The sequence below is a fragment of the Periplaneta americana genome, chromosome 7 (assembly GCF_040183065.1).
Source record: "Periplaneta americana isolate PAMFEO1 chromosome 7, P.americana_PAMFEO1_priV1, whole genome shotgun sequence".
Classification (NCBI taxonomy): Eukaryota; Metazoa; Arthropoda; class Insecta; order Blattodea; family Blattidae; genus Periplaneta; species Periplaneta americana.
The window spans coordinates 107,073,846-107,089,210 of NC_091123.1; positions in this window are offsets into that span (position 1 = coordinate 107,073,846).

Genomic DNA, 15,365 nt, shown 5'->3' on the forward strand with positions numbered 1-15,365 from the left:
ACTTCAATGATGAAAGCATGGAAACAAAACTGTAGTGCGCAACGAAAAATAATACGTAAAACTCCGAATGACGAAATAAACGATAAAGTTTTCGGTTCTGTCGAAATAAGAATATTCCCATCAGTGGCTTGTTGCTCAAGGAGAAAGCAAAAGACATTGCTAAACAATTAAAAATCAGTGACACATTTGTGGCTAGCAACGGATGGTTAGAATGTTTTCGAAAAAGAAATTACATAACATTCAATGTTCTGTGTGGCGAATCAAGTGGCATTAATGTTCAAGAAGCGGATTGGAAGCGGAAGTTGCCAGACATTACTTCTGATCTTAATAAGAAGAACATTTTCAATGCGGATGAAACTAGAGTTTATGATCATCAGTTACCATCGCGATCATTGATTGAAAAAGGTGAGACATGTAAAGGAGGAAAGAAAGCAAGAGAGAGAATTACTGTTCTGTTATGTTGTAGTGCACAGAGTGAAAAACTAAAACCACTTGTAATTGGAAATGCTGCAAATCCTCGAGTCTTAAAAAAAAAAAAACATTAAAATAAGTGATCTTCCAGTTAGTTGGCATCACAATAGAAAAGCATGGATGACAGCTGATATTTTTGGTGAGTGGCTGAAGGAAATTAACATGCAAATGAAAAGGGCTGGACGTGAAATATTGTTGTTTATTGATAATGCAACAAGTCATGTTGACCTTAATCTGTCGAATGCCTCTGTCAAATTTCTCCCACCCAACTTAACCAGTGAGGTACAGCCACTAGACAAAGGAATCATACAGTCTGTTAAACTTTGTATAGATCACAATTAATACAGGCTCTTATTAATGCTGCTGACAAGTGCAACAATACGACAGCATTTGCTATAAGCGTAACCATACCCAATACAACTCGTTGGATTCATTGGGCATGGAAAAATGTGTCACAAGAAACAATAGTGAAGTGCTTCAGACATGCAGGATTTCTTCTGGAATCTACATAAGGAGAAGAGGAAAATACCGTTGATGAGATCAACATAAGTGACGAATTGAAATGTCTTTCAGAAGTGCTTTGCATTGAACTCCCTGACATTGATGTTCTTGACAACTTCGACAACATACTGAAGGTTCACGATGATATTCCCAACGCCATTGAAGGAGTTCTGAAGAAATTTATGACTTCGACTGATGACAGAAATGAAGAAATTTCTTCAGATGAAGATGAAACAAATGTAGTTGTTACGGAAGAACAGCCTACACATAAAAGAGCAGTGGAGTGTATAAACGAATTAGAACGCTATGCTTTTGCGCATAATCAGTCAGAAATAATTAAAACTTTGTTTGGTCTACGACGTAAAATTGAAAGTGAATGGGCACTTTCAACCATCAGAAGAACAAAACAATGTCTTGTGACTGATTTTTTCAACAAGCATTGACTTTACATGGGTAAGTGAAGGCAATGAAATGATTAGACTGGTGTACTCAATAATAATTTATTATAATCTACTGTATTTAATTACTGTATTTAAGTTCCTCACTGTAGTACTCTATGTTGTTAACAATACAATTTAGATCTTCCATGTATGGTACAGTTATATAGTGCTGTAATTATTGAAATATAAATAGACATAGTTAATTTGCCATATTTTATCAATGTAGGCCTATTTGTGATGTCGCAAAAAGTTTTCTTCTATGTTGGACACCTTTCTAAGTTGGACAAATTTGAGTGGAACTATATATGTCTAACCTAGACAGGTTTTACTGTATTTGTCTAATGTGTATGAATAAAATAAGAAATAGGGCGCCATCATTTGAAATTAGTGTATTGGTTAGAAATCAGATTTCAAATTTCTACGAAATCATTCTCTACAGTATATAATTTTTTGTGGGTTTTCTGAGCCTAAAAGTACTTAAGGGATTTGTTTACTTACTTACTCCCTCCCTCTAGTACCTTGCCGGTGTAGAGGTTTTCCAAGGGAATTCCACTGGATTCTATCCAAAGCTAACTTCTCGCTTGTCCCCAGTTCACTCCACGGTCATAGAGATTCTGATGTTATCCTTCCGTTACTCTTCTTCTTAAGAAGAATAAAGAGCAAATGACTTAGAATCAATTCCACCTTCTTTTCCATCAGTCCTCTGATGTTCCATGTTACTTAAATCTGTGTACTGTGTCCTCGCCAGGTCTTCGTCAGAAGTTTCCATCCGGCATTATCCCTTTGGCTTCTTTTGATCTTATATTTCAGAATTGCTTGCTCTCTGCTTGTATGCTAGCAGAGAAATTGTAGGTTGGTCCATTTCTTCTCTGGCTATTTTTTACGGGTGAGATGAAACTGCTCATTCCGACCCCTCTCCTTTCTCAACCGGGCTTGGGACCGGCTATGGTGGAGTTTTCGTTTATTTTGGATGCCATTGAATGACGTAGAATTTCTTATTACAACTGTATGTAATGCATCAGTTAAAATATTCGCTATATTAAATGAAGACTGTCAAATTGTCATTACTCTCGTCCTTAAAGATATCTTTGTGTTGTAAAATCACAAAATCAATATTGTCTTGGTTCTCTACGTGCCTAACATCTAAGATTTGTAACGTACAGTAATGTCGAGTATTGACACGCTCCACTGTCAGCTGGTAAACTGGCAAACTGAGTTGGTAGAGCAACTGGCTGCTGACTGGAAGGTCCCTGACTCAATCCTGGTAGCGGCGAGATTTTTTCTCGTTACCAAAACTTTCAGAACGATCTCAGAGTCCACTCAGCTTCCTGTAATTGTTAATAACGGTTCGTTTTTTTCTTGTGGCTTATTTTATGACGCCTTATCAACTGCTGTGGTTATCTAGTGTCTAAATGATAAGAAGGTGATAATATCGGTGAAGGGAGTGCAGGGTCCAGCGACGAAAGTTAAACTGCATTTGCTCTTAATGGATTGAGGGAAAATCTCGGAAAAAACTCAATCAGGTAACTTATCCCAACCAGTATTTGAACCTGTGCTCGCTCGTTTCAAAGTCGGGCATGCTAACTGTTACTCCACAGCGGTGGAAGCCCGGATTTTTCTCGGAGTTAAGAAGATGGTTGGTAAGAACTTTAAATATTCAGTCAATCAACTTCCTAAGAAAATAACCGTGTAAGCAACGGTGATTATTTCTTACTTTGTCCTTGTTTCTTAATTTTTCTTAAAAAAAAATTGATTGTCAGTTTTGTGTGTGGCAAAACCCAGAAATGAACATTAAAAACAAAAATATATTTTACATAGTTGATGCGCACGGTCAGAACTGGCCGCCTTCAACTTCAACTCCTACCTTCACTGTGGTATTGAATCTATGCCTTTTCCTCTCTAGACTACCGTAACTTCGTGGATTGAACAAAAGAGTAGAATCTTTATTAACCTCTCTACCTAACGGTATGAATAAGTGAGATTGGAGATAGCCTTGTCCTTACTGGACAATAAGGTTATTATACAATACGTTGATGAATAAATAGACATATGAAGAGTCCACTGCAAGAATGATAGATGTCATTTGGAATACATTTTGCACGAGAAGCAATTGAAAGTTTGAAATGCTTAGCGCTCAAAGCTTAACTGTGATTTTCCTATTATTACTGGACAATGACTATCAGTGTTAATGCCATATAACTCTGTTTGTACATTCTATATGTCTTAAGCTATGAATTGAAAGTATTGGTTCATTTTCGACAAGAAAGTGACATTCATGATTCTTGCAATGGACTCTTCATATAGTAATCCGAACAAGGTATTTTGGGAACACAAATCTATACTGTTTCATTTACGCCTGGCGGTCCCCTTGGTGCTATTCGACAGAAATATGCTACGTGCCGGCACCGAGTTTCCCCTTCTCCCTTCCTCACCATCATCATCCTCACCCATTCCGTACACTACACTTATACGAACACTTACACATACACTCGGCCTAAACATAACTCTTCACAGATACACAGTGCACAGTGGTGTGCAACTTGAAACTGAGTCACAGTCCTGCAGTATGCGGAACCCGAATCACGCAAATGAAGTGGGTAGGCATTAGACACACACACATTTACGAGTAGCCTCTGTATTGTATATTTCAACATATGCGATTTATATAATGTTACGTTGTGAGTAAAAATTGCTATATTTCATGTTTGAATCACAATATTGAGAAACTCCACATGTCCATTTTTGTTCGAAATTGAGTTATTTATGATTTCGTATTCTAAACATGTAGACTCATGATATTATGAAGAGAACTCCACATATTATCAACATTCATTTTAGCTAAAGTGTTAAGAAAAAAATAATTTGAGCTTAAATCTAGGACTTGAGATGTTTTTTTTGTATCTCTTGAAAAGTTTAGTTTTCTAGACATGTGGGGGTTTCTCAAAATTCCGGTTCATTTGTACTTCTCGCATGAATTGACTCGTATATTTTGAGTACGAACAAAATTGTCCGGTAGTTCAGGAGAAAAGATTGTAAGATTACATAGAAAAAAAGAACATTGTAACTGAACCATTCTTTTTAAATCCGGGATGGTGAAGTCATTTATTTTGTTGAATATTTCGAAATAGATTTCTTCTGTATAATGTTAGTTCCTTAATAATTTATAATGATAAAGTAGAAAAGAGGCTGTAACTCTTCCGTGAGCTTTGCACCTAAAATATTAGCCTAGTGTTATGAAATTTAGACTATCACAAGGGATAAGAAACAGCAATCTCTGGAACTGGCAACAACGCTTAATACGAGCGAGACACTTTTAAAAGAAGCTAGTATGTAAAGATTGTAGTTCATAAAGCGGCGATGTAGAGGAAATCGCAAATATGCAGTGAATCACTTTATTTACACACTTTTTAAAATAGCCTATACATCGCATCACACTTTGTCTCACTCTCTGTAGAAGAGACTGCGTGTGCGAAGTTTTGTTGTAAAATAAGTGCGTAAAGATGCTAAATCTGTCGTTTGCACATTGGAACTTACGAAGAGCAATTATGCAACCTGAACAGAGCGTCCGTAACAGTTTAGCCGGTGTTTAATTCCCATATGTGACGTGACGTGGTGGCGTTGTAAATGTTAACGTGACTAAGAAAGTTTCAGCAAACAAGTTTAAACGTGTGAGTTTAACCAGTCGGGGGTGGATTTGTTGTCTGAATGTGCGACAATTGCGTCGTACTCATTTTCTCTCTGCCAGAAACAAATCATTTTGCGTGGGAGAAGAGTGATGTCACAAGCTATTATAATGCTTTTCATTGCTTTAATACGTCTTTCCTATTATGAAAATTCTAAGTCACGAATCCTATTATTTCCCATTATTTCATTGGAGATGTAATGTTAAAGAATTTAGTATCTGTAATAAGAAGTGTCCATGTACTGTTTGTGTTTCAAATTTGCATCTCCGACTTATTCGTGATGTCATATAACACCTAAAACGCCAAGAGAAGCAATTTGCAAGGTGTATAGTGGGTTACGTTCTGTGTAGATATTATTAATATTTACATGAACGAAATGAATATTTCAGCAGAAAAAATATACTAATAATGGATTTCGATAGGACTGTCCGCCAATCCTATTTAATATTTACATTAACGAAACGATGCCCATCGAGCCAAGTTTATTCACCAGGCATTTTCCTAACAAATTCAACAAAATTAACCACTTCCCTGATTAACCCGAGTTAACTCGGGTTGCTAGCTTGTGTCAAAATTTATTAACCCGAGTTAACTCGTTTGAGTCCCATTTTCGCTGCTAAAGATTATATCCCGAATATATACGTTTCCATTCTTTCATTAACCTTTTCCTCACTAGATGGCTACAGAAGTTAGTGATATTGCTATATCTGGTGGTGTTTTTTGTACTTCTTCCTTGCGAGTGGAATTCTATGCTCATCTAGCATTCACACACATTAGTGAGTAGATGCTAGTTAGTTTTGGCGGTTTCTGTTTGTGTTTAGTGTTTTTTGTGCTGTTTTGTGTAAAGATGGATCAAGTTAGTGATTCCGAAACTTTTGATCAGGAATATATTCCTGTAGAAGATTAGGAAATGAAACATCGGTATCAGAAGACGAAGTTATAGACCAACAAACAAATTCAGTTCAGTTGATGTCGCGTCTTTTCGACAAAGGTTTGAATAGAAGACATCTGGCACCATTTCTTCTGCACCTCCGAGGTCCCCATTCCCTGAAATTTTAACATTGTTTCTGATAACGATAATTCTCAATTTTTTAAATTGTTCTTTAATAATGACCTCATCAACATTATATTCGAGGAGACGATTCGGCATGCTAATAAGTGTTCACAGAATGCTGAAAATAATTCGTGGCGGCCTACTACAGACTCTGAAATACGTGTGCTTTTGGGCATAGTGATACTGCAGAACATTATTCACAAACCTGAAGAACAGATGTACTGGTACAAATATTCAATGACTGCTACACCATTCTTCCCAAAACGCTCTCATATAGGAGAGCAGACACTACTGTCCGGAATGCAAAGTGCCACTATGCGTAATTCCTTGCTTTCGAGTCTATCACACGACAAGCAACATCTAACGCCTTGATAACAGCACTGGTATTGTACCTCATGAATTAATCCATAAAAAAACATAAGTTAATAAATAGTTCAGGAGAAAATCAAAGTGGGACAACTACCAGAGCTGGAATCAAGGTGCACGAGATAACTCGGGATAATAATTCAGGTATGAATGTATATCTATTTCATAGTGATTTTTTAGGTATGTAAGAAAATTAGTGATTACAGTGATTCTGCAATATTAAATGACCTCTCTACGAAAATAAAAAACGACACCTTTTTTCACAAAACTGGTAAAATATATAATAAGGGAAGAGGTTAAACACCCTACTTTTCGCGAATGGTCAAGTAACTACTGCTAATTCAGAAGATAATTCACAAAGAGAAGTATTTTCAATACTGACTATAGCAAATGATTTTAGGATTGAAATATTTACAGAAAAATCCAAAACGATGGCATTTATAGGGCAATCCAATAAGAAACAAAGTAGTAATAATAGTGGCTTATGCAACTGAAATATAGGTTTAAAGGTAAATAACTTAATTATATATTTAAATTTTTAAATGTAGTAAATCGATCAGGAAGAACTCATTTTAGTAACATTATGTCAATTCATTCTTACAATTAGTTTAATAGTGCATTGTAATGCGAAATGTGTGATATTATGCAGAGGGCTCTGAATATTGTAACACTGCAGTGAAGACACATTTAAATCTAACGATCGTAACAAATTGCAGTGTGGAAGTTGTGTAGCACGCATTGCTTCAATAAGGTGTGCGTAATTGCTCGCTGATGTAGTTAAGGAATGCCACCCACAAAAACCTCTCAATCAGCATTCTTACGAATATGCGTAAATGAGTTTGGAAGTAATATTTTCAGCGGGAAGGCAGTGTCTTATTTTGTTTGGTGTGGGAGAAGAGTGTTTTTGCGAAGAAAAAATACGCCATTTGCAGCATATTAACACAACGCGACATAAGGAGAAGTTTAAGAATAAATCTAAGTTAAACCAGCAAATGATTAAAAGCAATGTGGGTGAATAATCGAGTTATAGTGATACATTTTTTTAAGACTTATGTTTAGCATTAGCGGGTTCCGACATTCCGTTGTGGAAATTGAATAACGTGCAGCTTCGGGTATTTTTAGAAAAATACAGGATAAACATTTCACGCAACTATTGGGATTCAATTAATCTCCTGCCACTTTTTTCTTATAGTTTTCTAGTTCTGAATCTGTTGGTTAATTATCAATATTATCATTAAATCCAATAAACTTCAATTCGTTTCGAATACTCTTTACTTCATAATTTCATACTCGTATATTCTGTTTTAGCAGTTTGAATTTTTTTTTGTTTCTCTTTTCATTATACCGTTGCTTTTTCAATATAATAGAGCTGCCGTTCCTAGTAAATTAAAAAATTTAAAATTGTTACTGTATTCTTATTTTAAAAAAAAGTTATTTTGTAGCCTATTATGTCTATTTAATTGATACAGCAATATCAATTAGTACTTTTCTTTTAAATGAGTTGTTTTAACTTTGCTTTCAGACTTATTTTATCGGTTAAATCTTTGGCTTGTTACGTTTCCCACTGAATAACATTTTCACATATTGGCATTTCTCTCTCTTTTTTATACAATCGCATAGTCTTCTTTATAGCTTTCTGTGTTAATGTATAAAACACCGCGTCGTGATGGTTTCTGAAGACACTGAACACAGGTTATAAATATAAGAAACAAGTCGGTAGTTTCCACTTCTGCTTATGACTGTCGAAGAGAAACTTACATTCTCTGTTAATTACATATACCTAGCGTCTGTAAACAAATTGAAATTATCCTATGCACAATGGGCAGTTAATTTCCTGACATTTGGTTTACAACTTATAATCATTTACGACCGCAATTGGACTCTACCCTGACATCACCAGTTTTATATTCTAATGTTTATTACTTCGCAATTCTCATTACCTTACAAAAGGTTAGTGTTGAAATTGTTATATTCTTGTAGTTATAGCACTTCGTTTGTTAGTTCTATAAGTACAATAAATAAATTTTGTCTAGAGGTCAGTTAGATTTTTTTAAGAGATCGGTGTCCTTAAAATTACAAGTACTTTCACGCTTTTCGCAACAATTCAGTTCTTTGTAGTACTGCCTATGCCATTCCTGTTGGTAGTTCATTTTTTGAACTACCATTTACAAGGAACATTCCAATAATACAAAATTTTCTTTTTCCTTATTGCACATAAAAGACAGTTTTGTAATTCAGAAGAATAAGATTTAATTTTATAAAACACACGATTTAATTCAGGGCTGCCATTAGCATTGTGGCTTGTTCGAAGCATCATCACGAGGTTCCACTCAAAATTTAAGAGAGGGAAAGAGAAAGAGAGAGAAGAAAAGTTACTATAATTCTTTACAGGGAATTCACAGAATCCCGACGATTTCGTGAATACGCTTTGTTTTGTATTTCATTGTTTTTATCACTAGAGATATGGTTATTTAACAACTTCCTTGATAAATGCCTTTTACATTAACTTCCTTGATAGATAACGCTAATTGCTTATTGCACAACGCTCGTCGCTTATTCAAATAGATTACACAACACTTAACAGATGGCAGCATACATACACTTTGACACGTGCAGCTTCTAGCGGAGACTTATTGAAGTTCGTGATTACGTTAAAAATGTTAGCTTTTCTTTATCTGCTATACCTACTCTACGTAGTTCTAGCATAGCCATTAATACCAAAAACCACAATGAAAAAACTTCAAGTTTTACGAAATAAAATGTCTACGAATTATTAACGCATGTGGCTGGGATACAAGAACAAATTAAACTACATGAAGACCTGGAATAAGACACCATTTGCACTTAGAAATATGACAACTAAATTTTACCACAGGGCTCCACAAAACAACCTGCTAACATAAAATCTTGGCTCATATTCAACTGCAACAGATATGCATCGAAGACCAAAAAGCATTTTGTCGACATTTATTATAAGCAAGCTGTGAACCACATAAAAGGATACCTCAGCCCTATAGAGGTGAGCATCTTCCGAATTCATTATGCAGAATCACTATGCTCGACAGCAACTATGAGAGAGGATGGACACATTTACATTTGTTCATACAACGTAAGAAGAAGAGTAGATAGATACTCTGAACAAAGACGTATTCACGCCAAAATGCAATTTTTATTAAAGTACCAAATCCCCAAATCCAGACAGCACGGCCAAATATAATTGTGTTTACAATTTGAACGTCTTTAACTGGCATAGCAAGCATTGATAGAAGGGGACGTTGTGAACATATGGCAATTTCATTCTTGTGGAACAAAATATATCGTCAGATCTGTTTGGGGGACATAAAATAAAATCGCTGTACAAATTACGTCAGGAATGATACAGAAATTACTTCAGTTCCAATACTACGCCTATATTAAAACACAACAGTTTTGTATCATTCTTTTCACAAACAAAAGACGTTAGCAACGACTGTATAAATAAAATGCCGTTCACTGAAGACGAACTAAATCTGTGTTGTGCTTTACATTTGAAAGTGTAACCTCAGTTCAACGTTGTTTCCGCAACGAGTGTGGCGTTTGGAGATCTCCTAATTACAAGTCGATAACGTTATGGTATCGCAAGTGTTCTCGAAACCGAAGCTGTTGTTAGCGCTGCTATGACATCAAGTTCCATTAAGTCTTAGGCTGTTCTCAAGAGATTGCTATGCCATATACAACTTGTTAATGTTATTTAAAACTTTATCCCCCTACCACATGAAATGTGTTGTCATTACGTGTTGTGAACTTCCAGAAATGAAACAAATTTGAATAATTTACAGGGAGTTATACCTGAAAGCTTGATTTGCTGAATCAAATATGTTTTTCATATCGTAGATGCGACAGGAAAGTCAAGTGCGCACTATATTCCAGCTGTTTGGCGCATCACTTCGTCGAGAAAAGTATCGCAATTCGTGGTTTTGTGAATAACATTGGACATCCACTTGTGCAGTCGAGATGGGCCAATTTAGTTGTCTTCAAATTCTGGAGACTTGACACCACCAGATTTGTTTGAGGTTTTGTGAGGAATGATGTCTTTACACAGCAACTCACGAGTATTGATTTCAAAACAAAGATTGTCTCAGATTTTGGGCACATTGAAGTCTGAATGTGGTCAGAACTCCCATACTTATAAAATGCATTTATAAATTACTGAAAAAGAAATGGTAACTGTTCTCATGTTACTATGTTTTTATTTTGCCTCCCCAAACGGATCACTGTTCATAATATCATTGGTTCCTGGTATTATGAGCATCATGAAAAGACATAATTTTGAAGGCAAATAATGACTTAAACGATACATTTTTCATTGTTACAAAACTATTTTTGGGTACCTGAGTTGACTTCTTAACGAAACACGCTTTTATTTACGTCATCTTCACTTTCTATTTTTACTCCACTGTTGCCATCTCGCATCTGCTTCCTGAGAGTCAGGTGCGTTTTATTCGTAATCAATTATAAAACTGACTTCGCACGTAATCATGTTTATTTCCTAGATATATTGGTACAGATTTATTTAGATATTCATTAACTACTGGAAGAGCGAGGCCCTGTGCTGGAAAACATCGCTAATTGTGGCCCCAGTATAAGAAGTGTATAGTGATTTTTCTCAAATGTATAATAGCGCTTCATATTACTTTGTTATTTACGAAAATTGGCATAAAATCCATGGGCTTAGTAAAGGTAAGCTTAGGTCAATTTAGACCTTTACACTGTGATTGCGGCGAGAGTATTACTGTATTTTTCATGGAAACGACAGTAGCTACTATGAAAGGAAATCAAGAGGAAAAATATTTCACTGACATTCTCCCGAAAATACGAATTCAGTATTCATAATTTACTGTGAAAAGCAGATGATTGTTTATTACAAAGAGCGACCCGGAATGGTCTTAATTTTTAATTTATCGTTGAGAAAGGAATTCTGACATTTTAAGTTTTACACATAGCAATACATTTTTGCAGGTAAATTGCCTTGTTTTTTGTTCGTATTTCATAACGGCTAACAAAGTTGATTTATTTTTAAAGATATTAGATGTGGATATATTTTTAAACTTGGGGGGGGGGGCTGGAGTTAATTTTTATAAAATTATGGACTTTGGAGACAAACTGTCTAGGTCTATATAATTTCTTTTTTCAGTTTATGTTAATGAAAGAAACAAAAGTTTGAAGAGAACTATTGAAGCTATTTTTATATCCTTTTCAAAATAAATCTGCATGAATGTTCAATTAAATATTTATGTTGTAAGCGCATCATTGTAGATTGAATATATATTAAAAAAATCGTACAATAGTCATGTGAAATCACTGCACACACAGACAACTTACCAAAATCCACTCCTCCAAAGTCAGAATCAGGGATGCTGGAAACCTGTATTTACGTGAAGATCTCGAAGAGTATTGTGCATTATCACACTTTCTTCGTATCCTCCATATGACAAAGTGAAAAAGTAAATGTGTATACACTTACCTTTGTGGAGTATCAGAGGTCAAACGAAATAAGACGAACGTTGCTTAACATTCACATCACAATGAGACTGTTAAACACGTTACAAATATCCATTTCCAACAAACTTCTGTTGTAACACTCGTGTTCTGTATCTGTGCAGTTTTTAATCTGACAGTGAGATGTCATGACTGCCAAAAATATTACGTTCTCTGTGTATGTTGAGGATAAATATGAATAAACTCTGGAGTGATGGCAAGGAAGTCGGCATATCCCGAGAAATACCTGTGCTAACACTGAGTTATCCTCTACAGATTTCAAATTTTATCCGTGATACTCGTAATGTAATAATATAAAATTGGCGATTTCATAGTAGGGGGCGGGAATACCCCGTTAAAATGCGTTCTCTTCTTAATATTGTAAAACACTCCTTTACCTTTACCACTTTATTTTTGTTAATAGTTTACATAATAATAAATACAACGTAACACAATTAAAATTTAAGCGACAATTCTTTCAGCCTGGTATATATACATACTGTGTGTATATATATATATATATATATATGTGTGTGTGTGTGTGTGTGTGTGTGTGTGTGTAGGCCTATGTATATATACATATACACAGTTGGAAGAAGAGCAGTTTGGCTTCAGGAAGGGAAAAGATACGAGAGATGCAATTGGACGACTAAGAACAATCGGCGAGCGAAAGATAGCTAGAGAAGAATAAAGAAGTGTATGTAGTATTTGTAGACCTAGAAATGGCTTTTGACAGAGTGGATTAGAATGAACTGGTGGGGATCCTACAGAAAATTGGCCTGGATTGGAAAGAGAGAAGATTGTTCAGTAGTCTTTATATGTAACAACGAGTGAAAGTCAGGATAGGAGAAAGTCAGAAGGAAGTGAAATTGGGAGAGGAGTACGTCAAGGATTTCCTTTATCATATACTCTGTTCAACATCATCTTGGAGGATTTAGTAAAAAAACTGTTTTCAGATCAAGGGAGGAGTGATAGTAGGAGGAAGAAGAATAACGTGCATAAGATTTGCTATTGATATGGCGTAGTTAGCAGAAGAGGAAATTGATACTAAAGAATATGCTACTGGAGCTATATGAGATTAAGATAATTGCAAATAACATGAAGAGCATGATCATAGGAAGAAAAATACTAAAGATAAACTTTCGAATTATGAATGAGGCAGTAGAACAAGTGGACAGCTTCAAATACTTGGGGTATACTATGAGCAGTAACATGAGCTGCAATCAGGAAGTCAAAAGGAAGATAGCAATGGCCAAGGAAGCTTTTAAAAGCTTCTGCGGACCTCTGGAAAGAGAACTAAGAGACTAGTGAAGTGCTTTGTATGGAGTGTGGCACTGTATGGGACAGAAACATGGACATTACGACGAAGTGAAGAGAAGCGAATAGAAGTGTTTGAAATGTGGATATGGAGAAGAATGGAGCGTGTGAAGTGGACAGACAGAATAAGAAATGAAGCACTGTTCGAAAGAGTGGGTGAAGAAAGAAAGATGCTGAAACTGATCAGGAAGAGGAAAAGGAATTGGTTGGGTCACTGGCTGAGAAGAAACTGCCTATTGAAGGATGCACTGGAAGGAATGGTGAACGGAAGAAGAGTTCGGGTAGAAGAAGACATCAGATGATAGACGACATTAAGACATATGGATCATATGAGGGAACAAAGAGGAAGACAAAAAAATAGGAAAGACTGGAGAAAGCTGGGTTTGCAATAAAATACTTGCCCTTGGAACATTAAATTAATGTGTGTATACACACACACACACACACACACACACACACAAAACACACACAGATATGAAACTTGGACTCTCATTTTGAGAGACGAACAGAGATTAAGGGTGTTTGAGAATAAGATTCTTAGGAAGATATTTGAGGCTAAGAGTGATGAAGTTACAGGAGAATGGAGAAAGTTACACAACGCAGAACTGCACGCATTGTATTCTTCACCTGACATAATTAGGAACATTAAATCCAGACGTTTGAAGTGGGCAGGGCATGTAGCACGTATGGGCGAATCCAGAAATACATATAGAGTGTTAGTTGGGAGACCGGAGGGAAAAAGACCTTTGGGGAGGCCGAGACGTAGATGGGAGTGTAATATTAAATGGATTTGAGGGACGTGGGATATAATGATAGAGACTGGATTAATCTTGCTCAAGATATGGACCGATGGCGGGCTTATGCGAGGGTGGCAATGAACTTGCGGGTTTCTTAAAAGCCATTTGTAAGTAAGTATGCTAAATTCATGAGAAAATTAAAACCTCATTTGAAATACATAGACTTAGTAAGGATCGATCCTAGTAATAGAATTCATTAAATAAAAATGTAACTAATTAGAAAAGGGGATAAGTGGGAGCAATAAGATTCGGATATAGACCACAAAGTTTAGCTACTACAGTCTCTATTTACCACAACATTTTTAAATATCGGGAGTAACGTTATAGGGAAATATTAAATAATTGATCATAATTTTTTTTTTCACAAATTAAAACAGCCAAGTACAAAAATGCCCGGAAGGGAGATGCTGGGGAAGGACACATTACGAAGCAACCCATCAGAGAGAAGAAAAGAAGATTGAGGATTGGAACGTGGAATGTAAGGACTCTTTTGCAAGCAAGTAAGTTGGAAAATTTGAAAGAAGAAATGAGAAGAAACAGAGTGGATGTGATAGAAATATCAGAAATGAGATGGAAAAATAGTGGTGAGTTGGTGAGTGATGAATTTAAGTTGTTTTATTCAAGTGGTGAGTGTAAAGGAAGTCATGGTGTTGGTGTATTATTAGGACCTCGTGTGAAAGATAAAGTGATATCAGTGCGTTATGGAGATGATCGGATGATAATGGTGAGACTACTAGGGAAGAAAATATACTTGGTGCTTGTGGAAATTTACGTGCCACATAGTGGATTAGCAGATGAAGAAGTGGAAGAAAGCTATGACAAGATAGGAGAGATAGTTGAGAAGGAGAAGAAGGGAGCATGCGTAATTCTAACGGGCGACTAGAACGCAGAAGTAGGAGAAGGACAAGATGGAAAAACAGTTGGAAAATATGGATTGGGAAAAAGAAATGATAGAGGAGGATCTTTGGTGCAAACTATTTCTGTAAATGAAGTTCAATAATTGTTGCAAATGCATTATTCCACAAACATAAACGAAGAAGATATATATGGATGTCCCCAAGAGACGAAAGCAGATATTAGATAGACTATATATTGGTACAGCAAATATTGCGAAATTGCTTAAAAAATGCGAAGACTTTGTCAGGAACGGATATTAACTTAAATCATGTTCCGCTGATAGGTGAAGTAGATATTCGTCTGAAGAAAATAAGAGGAAGAC